The sequence below is a fragment of the Zingiber officinale genome, chromosome 1A (assembly GCF_018446385.1).
Source record: "Zingiber officinale cultivar Zhangliang chromosome 1A, Zo_v1.1, whole genome shotgun sequence".
Lineage (NCBI taxonomy): Eukaryota > Viridiplantae > Streptophyta > Magnoliopsida > Zingiberales > Zingiberaceae > Zingiber > Zingiber officinale.
Genome location: NC_055987.1, coordinates 155,014,312 through 155,033,041, shown reverse-complemented (window position 1 = coordinate 155,033,041; position 18,730 = coordinate 155,014,312).

Genomic DNA, 18,730 nt, shown 5'->3' with positions numbered 1-18,730 from the left:
GTAAATCCCTAACTAATCGGTAAATCTTCCATAAATTTGGTTAATTTATTAGTTTGGTTTGTTTGATTTTTATTGAAAAATTTGATCGATTCAGTTAATTTGGAAAAATTAACTTTATTCGATTTTGGTTAATTCGATTTGATTTTAATCGAATACTCAGCTCAATGCCCAAATAATGATGAAAATGATAGAAACACAATTAGGTTGAAAATTTTCCAACTCCAAAAACTAGAAAAATAAGAGGATTTATAACATGCTTAACATTTTGATTTCGATGCGACAAGTGGCATCCATTGAGAAACATAAAGAAAACTTTTTTTACAATTAATAAAGAAAATGGCAAAAAAATAAAAAATTATGTACAATCTCAAATTGCTTGTAATCCAACATGTTAAGATTACAATACTCTAGAGAGAATTAATCAGTACTTTTAAGATTGTAAATAGTACTTCCTAAATTGTTAATAGATATAACAAACTTATCAACGTGAAGATGAAGCACTTTGAGATTGACCAAATTGAGGATTCATACCTCTAGTTAATTAAGGTGCGTAACCGAGAATTTTTTAGGTTTGGGAACTGATCCCCATACTTTGAAAGTTGCTCATTTTCCCTGAAAAATATGTTTAGCACATCAGAAACAAGAAAGTATCAGTAAAAGCTTATGCTAGTTGAATATAAAAGGTTCAAAGTTCAAACATGATGTTCTCTAGAGTTAGAAGCTGAGTAATTTCCTTAAATAGCTCCTCATTATATTTATTTTATATAAACTATTTAGTTTTTTTTTAATTTAGGTATTAAATTTTTACAATCTAATTAATTTTAGAGATGATCGATATGATTTTATAAAAAAATTATCACCAATTATCATGATAAATTAAGAAACGCAAATGTATCCTAACAGATGCCCCAAGTCATAAGTAATTTGAACTTTTAAGTGTAATGTGTCCTTTGTGAGATTCGAATCCTATTTATTTAGGGAGCTTATTTACCATCATTTCTGTAAAAAGGTTATACGTTGACCCCAAATGTCTAACATGACTGACCACATAATTATTTATATAAAGATAAATAAAAAAACTGAACAAACCATTAAATAGTATGGTATTCTCCATCGGCTTCATTGGAAATTGATCTTCTTATCTGTTTCTATTTATGTCTAGAAAATTTCTATCTATATCTAGGGAAAATTAGATTATTCATTTCTAAAATAATAAAAATCAACTGTCCATCCCATAAAACAGAAGGTAAAACTCTTAAGAGTGTGTTTGATTTTAATTATCATATATAATTTTAGTTATGTGATTATAAAGGTTATCAAGAATAAAACATAATCTAATATTATTTTGTTCAGCCTAATTAATATAATAAATATTTAGTTTTTTAGAGGCTTTAGTGTATAATCTAGTGTAACATTTTACCGTATTACTCTTGGTAGGAAAATACAATAAAATCTTGTTATTTTAATTTATATAAATTAAAATATTAAAATAAATATATAATAATAATAATAGTGATAAATAAAAATAAATAAAATTGGATAATATTTTTATTTTAAACTTGTTTGGATAATTTTATTAGGATTTAAATTAAATCTATTTAGTTTATCCAAATTATAGTTAGGAGTTAATTGATTTAATTTACTGAAGTAAAAAAAAAAAAAATCGGTCTTCTTTCTCCCAATCTCCCACTCTGCTGACAGTCACCCGTTGACCGTCTTCCGTACACTACTGCCGGTCAACAGTCGTCCACTGCCCACCGCTCGTTGCTATCATCCGGCGATCTACTGTCACCTTTGGCAATGTCTGTTGCTGCCCGCCAACCACGCCCATGGATCGTTATCATCTCCTACAACACTTACTAGCGCTCGTCGTCGCTTGCTGCCATCTCTGTGCTCGGATCCGATGACTGTGATGATTATTTTGAATTTTTTTTTGTTTTTGCTTAACCTCCCTAATCGAGAAAAACTAAGACAATATAAGGTATTCTGATTCTAAATTTGATGCCCCAATTGTTGACATTGGCTGATGTTTCAAAATTAAAAAAAAAAAATCAGAATCAAGAAAAACTCAAAAGAAAATATAATTATCGTGGATAATCATTAATGGATAATAAGTATAATCAAAATTACTCATGATAACCTTGAACCAAGTTGAGGCAGTAGTAAAATTGATGTTAAGTGACTCTGTGATCACGGATTTAATTTGCAAAAAATCTTACAATATAAAGTAAGACCACCTACGCGGACCAATATAATTTGCTTTTTTTTAATTCACGAGAATTTATCCACCGGCTAACCATAATATGGAAAATTATTTATTGCTCGTGAATAAACATATGGTATTAATTAGTTGAACTTCAAAACACTTCCTTTTGTTTTTTGCAACACATATGCCCTACTTATTTCTTATTTGAGAGACAGATTTAACGACTGAGGTTCCTTCAATACGGATTTTTTTGGATTTATTTCATTTAAAAAGGAATGACTTTTATTGGACAAAACAACCGAGACTTAGCTTAATTTAAAATTACCAGAATTAAATTCAAGTCAACAAGGTCAACACAAATTAAATTATTTTCGGAATGCAATTTGGATCTTAGATTTGCACCGTCATCTACGTATCCACATATAAAAGAGAACTTTTTCTCATATATTTATTCACATTTTCAATATATGTGAATCAATATAAATTAATCATCATATCATAAAACTCTCAATATGGGATTAAAATCTCATTCCCAATAAAATCTCTTTACTCTTCCTCTCTTCTCCGTTCACTTTTATTCAACAATTTTTTCATCATTTTTCTTATATATTTATTATAAAATAATAATAGACGAAGAGATTGGATCAATTATTTAAAAATTATTATATCCGTTCAAATCCGACGGAAATGACTCTCCTTCAATCGCATCTCAGTCCCAACCACACAAGCTAAGAGTGACCATGACCGCCCTCCACGGTTGCTTCCTGCGACTCTACACGGGTGGCACTGCGTGGCCGGCGCCTAGCATGATCGCCTTGCGCGGCGACGTTGCACAAGGCGGCACTGCACGGGCTGCCCACGCGGCAACAAGCCACGAACAGCCACAGGCACGGCTAACTCGGCATTGCGCAGCTCTGGACGATCACTCTTTTTCTCATCCTTTCCGTAAGCTTTTCATAAGGATTTTTTTCAGTTCCCATCACTTAAACAACTTGCTCAGTCCACACCTTCAACTAACATGGCCTTAGAGATACAAAACAATTTGCAGTTGACACGTGGAATCAGTTTGTGCACAAATCTGAAGTCCTATAAATAAAACCTAGAAGAGTAAAGGTGACCCCACCAGATACCATCAAACCGTTCAAGACAGGCGATAGTGTGCACGATCTTTTAAGATAAGATAGTATGATTGTGAAAACATGATTATGTCCATCTCGTGATACCAAGGGGAATAAATTTTAGGATTAATTTATTTTACAGGTGATTGCCAAATACTTAGGAGACGGTCGATTTTTTTAAACATGTGTTCATAGGAAATTAATCTTTCATCTATTATTATAAATTTGTTATCATTTAACTAATTAAGTATCTCATAGGGCCTGATTTATTTCATTCATTTTATTATAATATCGACTGATCTTGTCTGAAATTTGAATTAGACGAAGATCGGATGAATTGTTACTGGTGTTGACGGAGAGACCCTTATCGTATGTGCCCAAGAGAACGGATTCTCACGTGGCATTGATGGACAGCGGTAACTAAGCTAGCGGTACTTGAGCTCTGTGCACACTCAAAAAAGCACACGGATCGTTAGAGGACAGAAACCAGGAAAAAAGTCTTTGGAACAGGTCTTTCGACGCTCAAATCAGGTATTTTTTCCTAGAATAAAAGTGTACGAAGGAAAAAGACCTGTAGAAAACAAGTACGAATGTGCGAGAGAGCGTACCTGCTCAAGGGAGAGGACCTCCCTTTTTATATGACCGTTTGTACCTCTGGAACCTGATCGATGTCAGAGAATGTCGGGTGTCAGGACTTGTCGGGTGATGGAGGACACGTGGCACCCTCCCATGGACACGTGACACCCTTCCATGTTGGTTAGTCCTAAGAAAACGTATCGGTTTCACTGTACAAAAATTTTTTGTACAAGTGTCGAACTTTTCCTTAAATAACCTATTGTGTTCTTTAGAAGTTAAATTAGGAATTGCAGAGGGAACTTAACATCATTGATTCCAAATTTAACTTATCTGTTCTTAATGGTTTAGATTTGAATCGCAAACGAAACTTAACACTATTGATTCAAATCTACCTAAGTTATTAATTCCATAAATATTAATTTTCAAAATCGGCTTCCAGGACTGCATGGCGAGGCACATGGCCTTCTTGGATATGGGAGCAACCATCACCGCTTAGACAAAGCCTTTTAAGGAAAGCTAATATTTATTTCCTTAAATAACTCTAGGTTAACCAAAAAGAACAATTGAATCACAAATTCGAAAAAGAAGAAAACACAAACTCAAAAAATAAATTCAAAAAACTAGATATAATTGCCTCTTGTATTTAGAATTCTTACAAAGAAAATAACTAGTATGATGCGGAAGAAAATTACTATTATACCTTCTCTTTGTAAGCTAATGACCTCGAGATCTTCTGCCGTATTCCTCGCCTCGCCTTGGACGTCGTGTGGGCGACGATCCTCCAAGATGAGCACCGCCCAAAAGAGCTTCTCTTCCTTGTAATATTCGGCCACCACCACCACAATAGAAAAGAGAGCAAAGGGAGAAGAGAGGGAGAGAGGGGTCGGCCACCAAGAGATCACCAACCAAAAGAATAAGAGTTGTGTCTCATGAAGCCCCACACCCCTTCTTTTATATTACTTGCCCGAGACAAATAAGGAAAAACTTTTACAATTTTCCTTTTCCCTTTTTATTTTCCTTTTCTTTCCTCTTGATTGAATCAATCATCAAATCAATGGTTGTGATCAATCCTATTTGGTTTAGAATTGGGTTTGCCCAGCCCCTTGCTTAGGCACCAAGCAAGGTGGTCGGCCACCATATTTAGGAAAGAAAAAAATATTTTTTTTATAAAATTTTACAAGAAGAAAAATCTCTTATAAAATTTTACAAGCTCTCTTTCCTAGAGTTAAAAAAGGAAAGTTTTAAAAAAATTAAAACCATGTTTTAAAATTTAAAACTTCTCTTATAAAATTTCCTTTTTTAACATGATGATAGAAAATTTTAATTTTAAAACTTATCTTCCTCCTTTTTTCTTAAACCATGAGGATGGTTAAAAAAGGAAAGTTTTAACACTTTTAAAACTCTCTATTAAAACATGTGGCCAAATTCAAATAAGGAAAGTTTTTAAAATTAAAATCTCTCTTTTAAAACTTATAGTTTTCTACAAAGAGAAGATTTTAAAAATTCAAAAACAACCCTCCTTGTTTGAATATTGTGGTCGACCCCTTTATGCTTGGTCACCAAGCAAAGGGTCTACCCCTATAAAGAGGATGTAGTTAGCCCTTGCTTGGTCACCAAGCATTGGACCGACCCACTTCTTGGACACCAAGAAGAGCCTTACATTTGGATGGACTTGAGGCTATAGTGAGACTACGACAGGGACCTAGAGGAGAAATTGGTTTTGGCCTTCCGATGAGCTTGAGTATCCCGCGTGCTCGCCCCGAACGCACAACTCAAGTTCATCGATAATAACTCATTCCACTAGAGAGTTATTACCACACTACCGCACCAATCCCAAATTACATTATGGGTTCCTTCTTATCATGAGTGTGTTAGTCTCCCTGTGTTTAAGAGTACGAATACCCACTAATTAAGTAAGTTACTGACAACTCACTTAATTAATATCTAGCTCCAAGAGTAGTACCACTCAACTTCATTGTCATGTCGGACTAAGTCCACCTGCAGAGTTTAACATGACAATTCTTATGAGCTTCTCTTGGGGACATTCTCAACCTAAATAACTAGAACACAGATTCCTTCTATAATCAACAACACACACTATAAGTAATATCATTTCCCAACTTATCGGGCATATTGATTTATCGAGCTAAACCTCACCCTTTGATAAGTTAAAGAAATAAATATTAAATATATGTGCTTGTTATTATATTAAGATTAAGAGCACACACTTCCATAATAACTAAGGTCTAGTTCTTTTACTAAGTCAATACAAAAAGAACTTACCTAAATGATCCTACTCAATACACTTAAAGTGTATCAGTGTAATTTATTAGTCAAGATAAACTAATACTTAATTACACTACGACAATTCTGATGGTTTGTTCCTTTCCATCTTAATCGTGAGCAACTGTTTATAATTTATAGAGAACCGACAACATGATCTTCTGTGTGTGACACCACACTCTATGTTATCTACTATATAAATTAATTGAACAATAACATTTAACAAATAAATGCAAATATTGACCAATGTGATTCTTTTATTTCAAAAATAAATGTTTACAAAAGCTAGGCTTTTAGTATACACTCCAACAGACCGCAGACTATTGGAATATTCCCTGACATACAACAATTATTCTTTGACAGGCGGTTATGATTTCTTGACCTTGTTGTTGCCTAGTGCCTTCTGTCTCGCCCGAGTTTAACTAGGGGCAACTCAAGATGATCTTTCAAGTATAACATCGAGCTTGAGTCTTGATGAGAAGGGCGAGCTGTGGCGACAGCCCCATCTTCCCATTTGGATTGCTAAAGAGTCGACTGGAGTTGGCATACTGAGAGCATCATGCCTAGATATGTAGACGGAGCTGAGAAAACTCGATTAGTCGGAGCAGGTCAAACATTACCCTCGGTTGCACATCATGTCTCAGATCTGGGATCCTGATCTGTAAGCACCTAACCGGGAATCATGCGGCTAATGACGTTAGACGGTCCCACTTCTTCTTTCCCTAACTGCTAAATGTCATGTCATCTTGATTATTGACTGTCACGTCCCCTTAACTTTTGATTGTCAAGTCCTTCTGATTGTTGATTGTCACGTCCCCTTGACTTCTGACTGCCACGTCCTCCTGACTGCTGACTGTCACGTCCCCTTGACTTCTGACTGCCACATTCCCATGACTTTTGACCGTCACATCCTCATGACTTATGACTGTCACGTCTCCTTGATTTCTAACTGTCACGTCCCCTTGACTTTTAACTACCACATCCCCTTGACTTCTGACTGTCACGTCTCCTTGAATTCTGACTGCCTGACCTTATCGGACCCCGTATCACAAGTCAAATTGATCCTATCTGGAATCCGAGTCAGACGAAGGTCGAATGAGCTGTTACTAGTGTTGATGGAGAGGCGACAAGGACACCCTTATCGTATGTGCCCAAGAGAACGGAGCCCCATGTGGCGCTGACAGATGACGGTAACTAGGTCGGCGGTACTTGAGTTCTGCGCACACTCAAACAAGTACACAGAATGTCAAAGGTCAAAAACCAGGGAGAAAGTCCCAGAGCAGACCCTCTAACGCTCCAGTTAGGTATTTTTTCCCAGAAGAAAAATGTATGAAGGAAAAAAAAGAACTCTAGAAGACAAGTGGGAATGTCCGGGAGAGCGTACCTGCTCAAGGGAAAGGATCTCCCGTTTATATGACCGTGTGTACCTCTGGAACCTGATTGATGTCAGAGAATGTCGGGTGTCAGGACTTGTCGGGTGTGGAGGACATGTGGCACCCTCCCATGGACCGGAAGAAAGTTCCATTCGCAGATGACCGCAAGCCATTGGAATATTCCCTGACATACAACAATTATTCTTTGACAGACGATTATGATTTCCGGACCTTGTTGTCGCCTAGTGCCTTCTGTCTCGCCCGAGTTTGACTAGGGGAAACTCAAGATGATCTTTCAAGTATAACATCGAGCTTGAGTCTTGATGAGAAAGATGAGCTGTGGCGACAACCCCATCTTCCTTTTTGGATTGCTAAAGAGCCAACTGGAGTTGGCCTACTGAGAGTATCAAGCCTAGATATGTAGACCGAGCTGAGAAAACCCGACTAGTCGGAGCAGGTCAGGCATTAACCCCGGTTGCACATCATGTCTCAGATTTGGCATCCTAATCTGTAAGCACTCGACCGGAAATCATGCGGCTGATGACGTCAAACGGTCCCACTGTCTCTTTTCCTAATTGCTGACTGTCACGTCCTCTTGACTAATGACTATCACGTCTCCTTGACTTCTGACTACCACGTCCCCTTGACTTTTGATTGTCACATTCCCTTGACTTCTGACTGCTATGTCCTCTTAACTTCTGACTGTCACGTCTCCTTGACTTTTGACTGTCACATGCCCTTGACTTCTGACTGTCACGTCTCCTTGACTTCTGACTGTCTGACCTGATCAGACCCTACCATTATGCACCATTTCACAGGCCAAATTAATCCTGTCTGGAATTTGAGTTAGACGAAAGTCGGATGAGCTGTTACTGGTGTTGACGGAGAGGCGACTAGGAAACGCTTATCGTATGTGCCAAGAGAATGGACCCCCACCTGGCGCTGACGGACGACGGTAACTAAGCCGATGGTACTTGAGCTCTGCGCGTATTCAAACAAACACACGGAACGTTAGAGGCCAGAAACCAGGGAAAAAGTCCCCGGAGCAGGCCCTCCGACACTCAAGTCAGGTACTTTTTCCCAGAAGAAAAGTATATGAAGGAAAAAAAAAGAACTGCAGATGACAAGTGGGAATGTGTGAGAGAGCGTACTTGCTCAAGGGAGAGGACCTCCCTTTTTATATGACCGTGTGTACCTCTGGAGCCTGACGGATGTCAGAGAATGTCGGGTGTCATGACCTATCGGATGATGGAGGACACGTGGCACCCTCCCATGGACTGGAAGAAGGTTTCATTCACAGATGACTGCAAGTCATTGGAATATTCCCTAATATACAGTAGTTATTCTCTAACAGACGATTACGATTCCCTGACCTTGTTGCCGCCAAGTGCCTTCTATCTCGCCCGGATTTGACTAGGGGCAGTTCAGGATGATCTTTCAAGTATAACACCGAACTCAAATTTTGATGAGAAGGACGAGCTGTGGCGAGAGCCCCATCTTCCCGTTTGGATTGCTAAAGAGCCGACCGGGAGTTGGCCTACTGAGAGCATCAGGCCTAGATATGTAGATCGAGCTGAGAAAATCCGACCAGTCGGAGCAGGTCAGGCATTACCCCAGTTACACATATTGTCTCCGATCTGACATCCTGATCTGTAAGCACCTGACCTGGAATCATGCGGCTGATGATGTCAAACGACCCCACTTCTTCTTTACCTAATTGTTGACTGTCACATCCACTTGACTACTGACTGTCACGCCCTCCTAACTACTGATTTGACACGTCCCCTTGACTTTTGACTGTCACATACCCTTGACTTCTGACTGTCACGTCCCTTTGACTTCTAACTGTCACACTCCCTTGACTTCTGACTGCCACATCTCCTTGACTTCTGACTCACTGGTTTTATCAAACCCTACCATTATGTACCGTATCACCGACGATGAGAAATATTCTAGATGAGCGATAATTTTGCTTCACGGTAATACTAAGATAGAATAGATAAGCTCCCTGGCACAATGAAGCAGGAATACATTTCAACGAAATATCATAGTACCATAGTTGGAAACCTAATAGAATAAGGGTAGATTTTCATTTTCGATGGTGGAAGTTGGTTACTGAATGAATTATCACGAGTACTTTCGGATTTATCCGATGTACAAACTAGGGGAGGGCTGCTAAGATTATATATATATATATGAAAACAGAGCTAAGATTAGTTAGACTTTTAAGAGTGCTTTCAATTTCTAAGATTAGTTGGACTTTTAAGAGTGCTTTCAATTTATTGAATAGACGAATTCAAAAAAAGATGTCTTAAAAATAAGATTAATCGGACAAATTTTAAACACTTGAAATGTTAACAAAATAAATAGGAACTCAACTAAAATAGGATTGAATATAAGGTTAACTCTATTTGGATAGAGGAACGATTCTTGTTGCGATAACCCTCCGCGACACAGTTGGCAGCCCACGTGGCCAACTCCACCTCAACCCTCTCTCTCCACTTCATTCGCGATTCAAGTCCCCTCGCGTCAAAAGTCGCGTGCCCTAACTCTCTTCTCCTCCCCCTCGCGAAGCAGCAGCGACTGCTTCATTCCCCTCGCGTCAAAATCCTCGGCGTGCCCTAACTCACTCCTCCCCCTCAAGAAGCAGCAACGACCCCTTCTCCCCCCTTAGAATTTCTCCTCCTCCCCTCTCACGAAGCAACAACCTCCATCCTCATTTCTCCGCGACAACCCCTCCTACCTCATCTCTCTGCGATTATGACCTCCTTTTTCCTCCGCGACTGACCTCCCTCCGTGAAAGACGAGTGAGTTTTTGCCTAACCTAATCTTGGGTGCTACTAATTTCTGAATCTTGGCTTGTAGTTGTGCATTGCAACCCTCATCTCTGTTCTTGGCAAGTAGGAATGTAGGATCTTTGGGTTGAGTGAAATCATATAAGAATGGACATGAAAAATTCATTACATACTAGATATTGAATTTTAATGGCATTGGAAACTTTTTGCAAGATGATGGCATTGGATAGTGGATATAACTTTTTGCTAGCATTGGAAACTTTTTACAAAGCTGTCATTTTGGGAACTCAATTCTAGATTCACTCATGCTATGAACTACTCTTACTACCTACATTATGTCGTGGAGGAATTTTTTTTCTTTGACCTACTTGTTTGTTTGTGTTCTAAAATAATATATTAGCATTTGGTCAATGCTTGTTTACAATTACTATCTTGTCTCTGCTTTTGGATATGTTGCTTCTTGGTGGAAGGATCTCTTTAAGTGATTAAATTGAGGAGTTTGTTTTCCCCTTTCTTGATACCTACTTTTTCCTTTATAATTCAAATTGTCTAGTTATAAGAGTGTTGATTCATATAATTTAGCTCCCAGCTCCCTATAAGGGTGTTGATTCATATAATTTAGCTCCCAGCTCCCAACAAGAGTGTTGATTCAAATTGCCTAGTAAATGTAGGATCTTTCATGCTTTTTTAATATATCTATGTTTTTTGTCTAATTTCTGATCCTGTTATCTGTTTTGTTCTATCTTTGTTTTGTATTTTTTTCTCTTCTATTTTTTGTTTTATTTTTGCTTAGATTGTTTCAGTTCTTGTCCCTTTTTCTGTTTATTTCAAAGGCTCTGTTATCTGTCTTTTTCAGGGTCTGATTTCTTATTTTTTTTCATGATATCATCAAGTTTTAGTAGTATCGATAATACGAGATTTCAACCTGTAACATATAGAGACTGTGGACGAAATACATTGGTGTGTGTTTCTAAATCAACTAAGAATCCCGGAAGACAGTATTACAAATGTGTGCAACATAGATGGCAACAGTGGGTGCCGACCGATAATAGTTCAGTTGACAAAAGTGAAATTGAATGTATTGTTGCTCAAGGACATAATCTGAGGATAATCAATGTACCGAAATTCATCTGGATATTAGTGGGCTTGAACTTGATTCTCTTAGCCATAATTCTGATTTTGGTGTTAGTTTATCTAAATAGGTTGTTTTAAATTGTGTTGATGTTGTAATGTAACTGCTGTACGTTTGGATTTGGAGCCATAATGTTAGTGTTGAAATTATGGGAGCATTTTATTATTGATTAAATATTATTATTGAATTCATTTTGTTAATTCATCTTGTTAATTAGTGCCAAGTATTATTGGATTGCCAAGATAAAGAGAAATGAATGCACAACTACATTTGTCCATGATGTAGAATTTTGCTGCTTCTGCTGCTTTGAGCCCTGCGAGTGCTGCTTGCCAGATGAACGTTCCTCTAAAAATTTTCAGTTACATGAAAATGTAATTTATGGTAGTTTAGAATTAGCTAAAGTTTATCCTCCAGAAAAGTTTACTTATAGAACAAAATTGTTATTTTTCATATTCACTAATAAGCAAATGTAATTAGCATTGAAAAGATAAAACCAAAATTGAAATCACCCACAACAGTGGGAGCAAATTTTAGAGATAGAGAAAAATCTAACAAACCATAGTAAAGGCAAAAAAAAAAAAAACTCCTGAAGACGTATTATGTTATGCAATAGAGATCGAACTTTGAAGGCCACAAATATTTAGATCGAGTAAAACTGCAAAGTTAAGCTGCACATACCTGATGGATCCTAATAATCCTCTGATCCTGTTCGAACCAAGAGTCAACGAACGCTGGGGATGCGGCGCTCCCTGCTGGATCCTCGAGTGCTCCGGTGAACCTGCAGCAAAACCGAGCCGGGAGGGGTGTCCCGGCGACTGCCCTCCGACGCTCAAGTCAGGTAAGCTACGATGAACAAAGTGGCTTCCAAAATCTCAGAATACGTACCTCTCCGGCGAAACCTGAGGTTCTTTATATAGAGCTATGAAGGGTCTGGGCACACGTACCTAGGTGCATAAGTGTCTTCTGTCTTTTCCTAGGTATGCGGCTGTCAGAAAGCTTACCTGTCCTTTCCTAGGTATGTGGCTGTCAGAAAACTTACCTGACCCATATCGCTACAGTCAAAGCATGCCCTCGATGGGACAACAGAATCCCCTGTCACGAGATTTGGAGCATGACACACACGTGAAACCTACCGGTTGTCAGAGGAGAAATCCTCGGGTCTTTTTCCTTGCTCCAAAACTTGTCGTCCGAGCGGACATCTCCCTAAACATCCGACCGGACATACGCAATGGTTTACCTGTGCTTGGTGGAGGCGAATAAACAGGGGCGCTTTATGACTGTGACCGGTCAAAAGGTCAGCTCGGTCCGTGACCTTTTTAACCGAGCGTCGGAACCCCGATTTGACAGGGTCTTCCAACTATAAGTGCGAGCCGGCCGGACCCTTCCGGGTATTCGATTCCATCGGGCGGCCGGCAGTCCGGTCGGGTCGGCCGTCTACGGTCGTCCGTCCGGTCGGACCACACTCTCCTCGGATGAGCGGCTGCTCCGGTGACTTTAACTTGGCGTTGACTTTGGGGGGGCCGCTCTTACTACCGGATCACTTGCCTCCCCTTCAAGTCTAGTCGAGGGAGGCGAATAGTCCGACTGACTGGACTGTGAGTCTAGCCGAACGGCTCCTCAACGCCAATACTATCCGCTCGGTCAGCCGTAGAAATATCCTTGAATGAATCAATGATGGCCTTCACCGGATCTCCTCGCGTTTTGCGCCAATCTTCGCCATCAAGGCCGATCATACCTTCATTAAATGCTCCGAATGATTGACTGCCACGTGGAGCAAGGCCACCAGAGTACGGAGGCGGTTGCATGATATTGTGATGTGATCGAAGCAGTTCGAAATAAACGGCTAGATGTGTGCTTTGATTCCCGTGACCTGGATCCAACGGTGGAGACCGCCCGACCCTCACCCTATAAACTCTTCGTTTCCTTTTCACCTTCACACGCCTCCATTACCTCTACTGCTGTTCTCTGCGCTTTGGAGCTCCGGCGATCTTGTTGCTGCCCTCTGACGCTCTCCGGCGCCTCTCCTCGATCCATCTCCCTCCAGTAAGGTTTTAGAGCTTTCCTCCTTCCTTTTCGGTATCGAATTCGCCTTTCTTCCCCTAGCTCCAGTCTTTGAAATTCCATTTCTTCGTCTTTGAGACTTCCTTTTTGCTTTCTTCTATCTGGATCATGGCCAATTCTTCTCACCTCGAAGAACAATCCCTGGGCCCATGGTATACCACCATGCGGTCCCATTTCAAACAACGGGATTTTGATATTTTGGCTGACAATTTTGAAATTCCCGAGGATTTCGAAGTTCGCCTAGCTGGTCCCGCCGCTCGGCCACACCGACCGCCGCGCGGCGGTTTCTGTGTCTTCCGCAATCAATTTACCGCCGGTCTGCGGTTCCCCGTGCATCCTTTCATAGTAGACGTTTGTAATTATTTTGGCGTGTCGCTCGGAAGTTTAGTACCAAATACCTTCCGTCTCCTCTGCGGTGTTGTCGTTTTGTTTAAGATCCATAACATTCCCCTCCGCCCGGAGGTCTTTTTTTATTTCTATTATCCTAAACAAGCAGAGCCGGGCACCTTTATGTTCCAAGCTCGGCCCGGTCTGGTCTTCTTCAATAAACTACCCACTTCCAATAAACATTGGAAGGACTATTATTTCTACATCCGCATGCCCAGTCAGCCAAACTTCCCGACCCAGTGGCAGGTCAGTCTACCTCCTACTCCCGAGTTGAAGAAATTCAAGACCCGACCGGATTATCTTCACGCCGCAAATGTACTAGCCGGTCTGCGGCTTGACATCAACAAACTTCTTCACGAGGGAGTGATGTACATTTTTGGGCTGAGTCCTATACGGACCCCACTTCCGACCGGCTTCGGTAAGAATTTTGCTTGGGCACTTGCTTTAATTGCTAACTGATTTCTTCTTCTTTTCATGCAGCTGAAATCGTCATGGAAGGCAGCGGCGCTGGAGGCCGCGGCGGCCAAGGAAATGGAGGCGCTGGGCATTCAGCCGGTCGGTTCACATGAAGGAGAGAGCGGCACCCAGGCTGAATCGGCCGTTCCGACCTCTCAACAGCAGGCGGCCAGCGGAGCTGCCCCCTCCAGGGAACCAACGGCCACCGAGGAAGGATCCATTCGGGAGGAGGAACAGCCACTGCCTAAGAGGCGCCGGGTGGAGACTCCGCTGCGCTCGGCTACCTCCGCGGTCCAACCCCCCGACCGGGCCGCTGCGACTGCTAAAGGCAAGGCGCCAGTGCCCGAGACCATCTCGTCCGATCGGACGCCTTCTGACTGGGACGAGCTGCCTACTCCGGTTGAGGCTACTCCGGTCGACACTCTCCCCCCTGCTCGCCGTTCAGTCCAACGCTCGACCATCCATTCGCGAATTTCTGCGCCAGCTTCTGATCCCGGTCGGGCGATCCCTGGTCACGGCCGCACAATACGAGTTACTCTTCATCTTCCAACTGAAGAGTTGCTACCAGAAGCCGACCGGCCCACCGCGCCCGAGCACACCATTACTTTGAAAGGGCCTCTCGCCGAGATGTGGGCCGACGCTCGGGCGCGAGTAGCAATGATCCCTCTCCAGAACTTAGCCAACAGCCATATGCAAGCGGCTACGGGGGTAAGTTTGTTGCTTTTTGAAGTTTTGTCTGAATATTTCCGCCCGGCTTTTAACAAATGCGTCTTGCTTCAGAGATGGGTGGAAGAGATAGCAGTTTCCAGCCGCCTGGCTATGGCGGACGAGGAGATAAGGCAACTGAGGGCGGCTGGCGGTCCGAGCGGCTCCCAAGGCCCTTCCTACTCCGAGCTGCAAAAAGAGCTGAAGAAAGCTCAAACTCTGCTGGCTGCTGAGCAGAAGAAAACAGCTGACCAGGTCCACGCCCTAGCCGAGTCCGAGCGACAAGTCAAGTCGCTTGACACGAAGATAACTCTGGCCACCACTCGGAAGAACACAGCCATCTCCGATCTGGAGAAGAAAAACGTAGAGGCCCGGGGCCTGGAGTTGAAGATAAAGGAGCTGACGGAGCAGCTCGACCGGGAGAAGGCAGGCCGCTCGGCCGATGCGGAGAAGATTGAAAGTCTGAATGAGGCCCTCACAAGCTCCCAGGCGACCTTCAAAGAATACCAGGATGCTGAGCCGAGCCGAGTCGCCGCTCTCCGACAAAGCCACATCCGATCGCCCGAGTTCTCGGAGAAAATTTGCGAGCGGATGTACTCGGCTTTCGACTTGGCCATGACGGCTACTATGACCTATCTGAAGTCGAAGGGCCTTCTTCCGGCGTCCACCAATATTCCGGCCGGCGATCAAATGGAGCTCTTGAGCAACATTCCGAGGGACCTCTACGACTACATTGAGTAATTCTTGTAATTTCGCCGCTCGGCTGAACATGAATCTTTTTTTGTACTTAGGCCACTCGGCCTAAGGTTTTTAATTTTAATGAAATGTTTTCCTTTCGTGTATTTTATCTTATTGCACTGTCCACTTGCTAATACCGGTGCTGTCCGCTCGTCCGCTATCACCCCTTTGGCCTTCGAGGTGCATTCTTGAAGTATTTTCCCCAGCCCTTCCGTGCGACCGAATATCATTCTGTGTTGCTAGCAAGACTCGCTCGTTATAGGCCGACCAGAACCTTTTATACCTCGAGTCTGAGCGGAACTTAGCGTCGGGTTAACAATATCGGCTGCGGGTGATTGCCGTGTCGACGATATTCCTCTCCGATTATTTTTAGACACCAGCGCGGCTCTCGATCTTTAACGACGGAGCTCGTCGGCGGGATGTTTATAGCCGGTCGGCGCGGCTCTCGATCTTTAACGACGGAGCTCGTCGGCGCGGATGTTTATAGCCGGTCGGCGCGGCTCTCGATCTTTAACGACGGAGCTCGTCGGCGCGGATGTTTATAGCCGGTCGGCGCGGCTCTCGATCTTTAACGACGGAGCTCGTCGGCGCGGATGTGTATAGCCGGTCGGCGCGGCTCGATCTTTAACGACGGAGCTCGTCGGAGCGGATGTTTATAGCCGGTCGGCGCGGCTCTCGATCTTTAACGACGGAGCTCGTCGGCGCGGATGTTTATAGCCGGTCGGCACGGCTCTCGATCTTTAACGACGGAGCTCGTCGGCGCGGATAGCCGGTCGGCGCGGCTCTCGATCTTTAACGACGGAGCTCGTCGGCGTGGATGTTTATAGCCGGTCGGCGCGGCTCTCGATCTTTAACGACGGAGCTCGTCGGCGCGGATGTTTATAGCCGGTCGGCGCGGCTCTCGATCTTTAACGACGGAGCTCGTCGGCTTTAAGGCCAACTCCTTGCCAGGTCGAGCGACCTTGGCCTTCCTTTCAGCAGAGAATACTCGATGTGCTTTCCTCTTTCTACTTCCTGCATCGCAAGTACATAGGCGGCCGAGAAGTATATAAATTTGTATTTAGCGCAACTTTCGCCCGACTTGGAGAACGCACGCTTAGCCGAACGGCTCAGGATCTGCTTCATCGAGCACTTTGGCTCGGCTAATTTCCCTCCGTCCAGACGGTACGGGGCCTTCGATACTCACGCGCTCGGTTCGACCCTTTTACCTCCGGCCGAGCGGCGCGGGGCCTTCTTTCCTTGATGCCGATGCCTTATATTCGTTCTTTTGACTTTTCATCTCTGCATTTCAAGTATTCAGTCGAAAGACGTACACAGGATGATTTACATAGGCACACCTTTCACCCCGCCCGGTAAGGCTGGAGGTGGTTTGCGCTCCACGGCCTATCTAGCTGCCGACCGTCCTCGTCTTCCAAATAATACGCGCCCGAGCGGAGCTTCTCGGTGATTTTGAAGGGACCCTTCCACGGAGCTTCAAGCTTGCCGACGTCGCCTACCGGCTTGACTTTCTTCCAGACAAGGTCGCCGACCTGGAATGATCGGGGAACGACGCGCCGGTTGTAGTTTTGCTTCATTCGTTGACGGTACGCCATCAGCCGAACGGATGCTTTGGCACGCTCTTCGTCAACCATATCCAGCTCCATATTCCTCCGCTCGGCGTTGACTTCATCATAACACTGGACCCGGACGGACTCTACGCCGACTTCAACTGGAATGACCGCTTCACCGCCGTACACCAGATGAAAAGGTGTAACGCCCGTTCCTTCTTTAGGAGTCGTCCGGATGGCCCATAAAATACCCGGCACTTCATCCGGCCAACTTCCTCCCATGTGGTCGAGCCGAGCGCGCAGAATACGGAGAATTTCCCGGTTGGCTACTTCGGCTTGACCGTTGCTTTGGGGGTAAGCCACGGACGTGAAGTGTTGCTCGATGCCGTAGCTTTTGCACCAATCTTCCAGCACCTTCCCTGTGAATTGCCGCCCATTGTCGGAAACCAATCGGCGAGGGATACCGAACCTACAGATGATGTGTTGCCATATGAATTTTTTGACCATCTGTTCGGTGATCCTGGCTAGTGGCTCGGCTTCTACCCATTTGGAGAAATAATCGACCGCTACCAGCAAAAATTTCCTTTGCCCGGTCGCCATTGGAAATGGACCCACAATATCCATTCCCCATTGATCGAACGGGCATGAAACGGTTGATGCTTTCATCTCCTCTGCCGGTCGGTGAGAGAAATTGTGATACTTCTGGCATGAAAGGCACGTAGATACTGTCCGAGCGGAGTCCATTTGTAAGGTCGGCCAAAAGTATCCAGCTAGCAAAATCTTCTTGGCTAGTGATCGTCCGCCCGGATGTCCTCCGCACGATCCTTGATGTACCTCCTCGAGGATGTAAGCCGAATCTTCCGAGCTCACACATTTCAACAATGGGAGAGAGAAAGCCTTCTTGTAGAGCTGATCGTCGATAAGGGTGAACCGACCGGCCCTCCTCCTGAGCAGCTGGGCTTCCTCCCGATCGGCCGGTGTGACTCCTGAGCGAAGGAACTCTATAATGGGTGTCCTCCAGTCGCTGGGAAACGTAAGGCTTTCCATCCGGTCGACGTGCGCTACCAGCAATACTTTCTCAATAGGTTGCTGAATGGTGACTAACTTGCTAGCTTGGCCAAGTCATCTGCTGCATGGTTCTCCGTTCGGGCAATTTTTTGAATAAGGACCTCTCGGAAAGTGGCTCTGAGTTTTTCAAAGGCTTCAGCGTAGAGCTTAAGCCGAGCGTTGTTAATTTCAAAGGTACCAGAAAGTTGCTGAGCGGCCAACTGTGAATCCGAATAGAGAGTCACCCGACCGGCACCCACATGTCGGGCTGCCTGTAATCCGGCTATGAGGGCCTCATATTCTGCT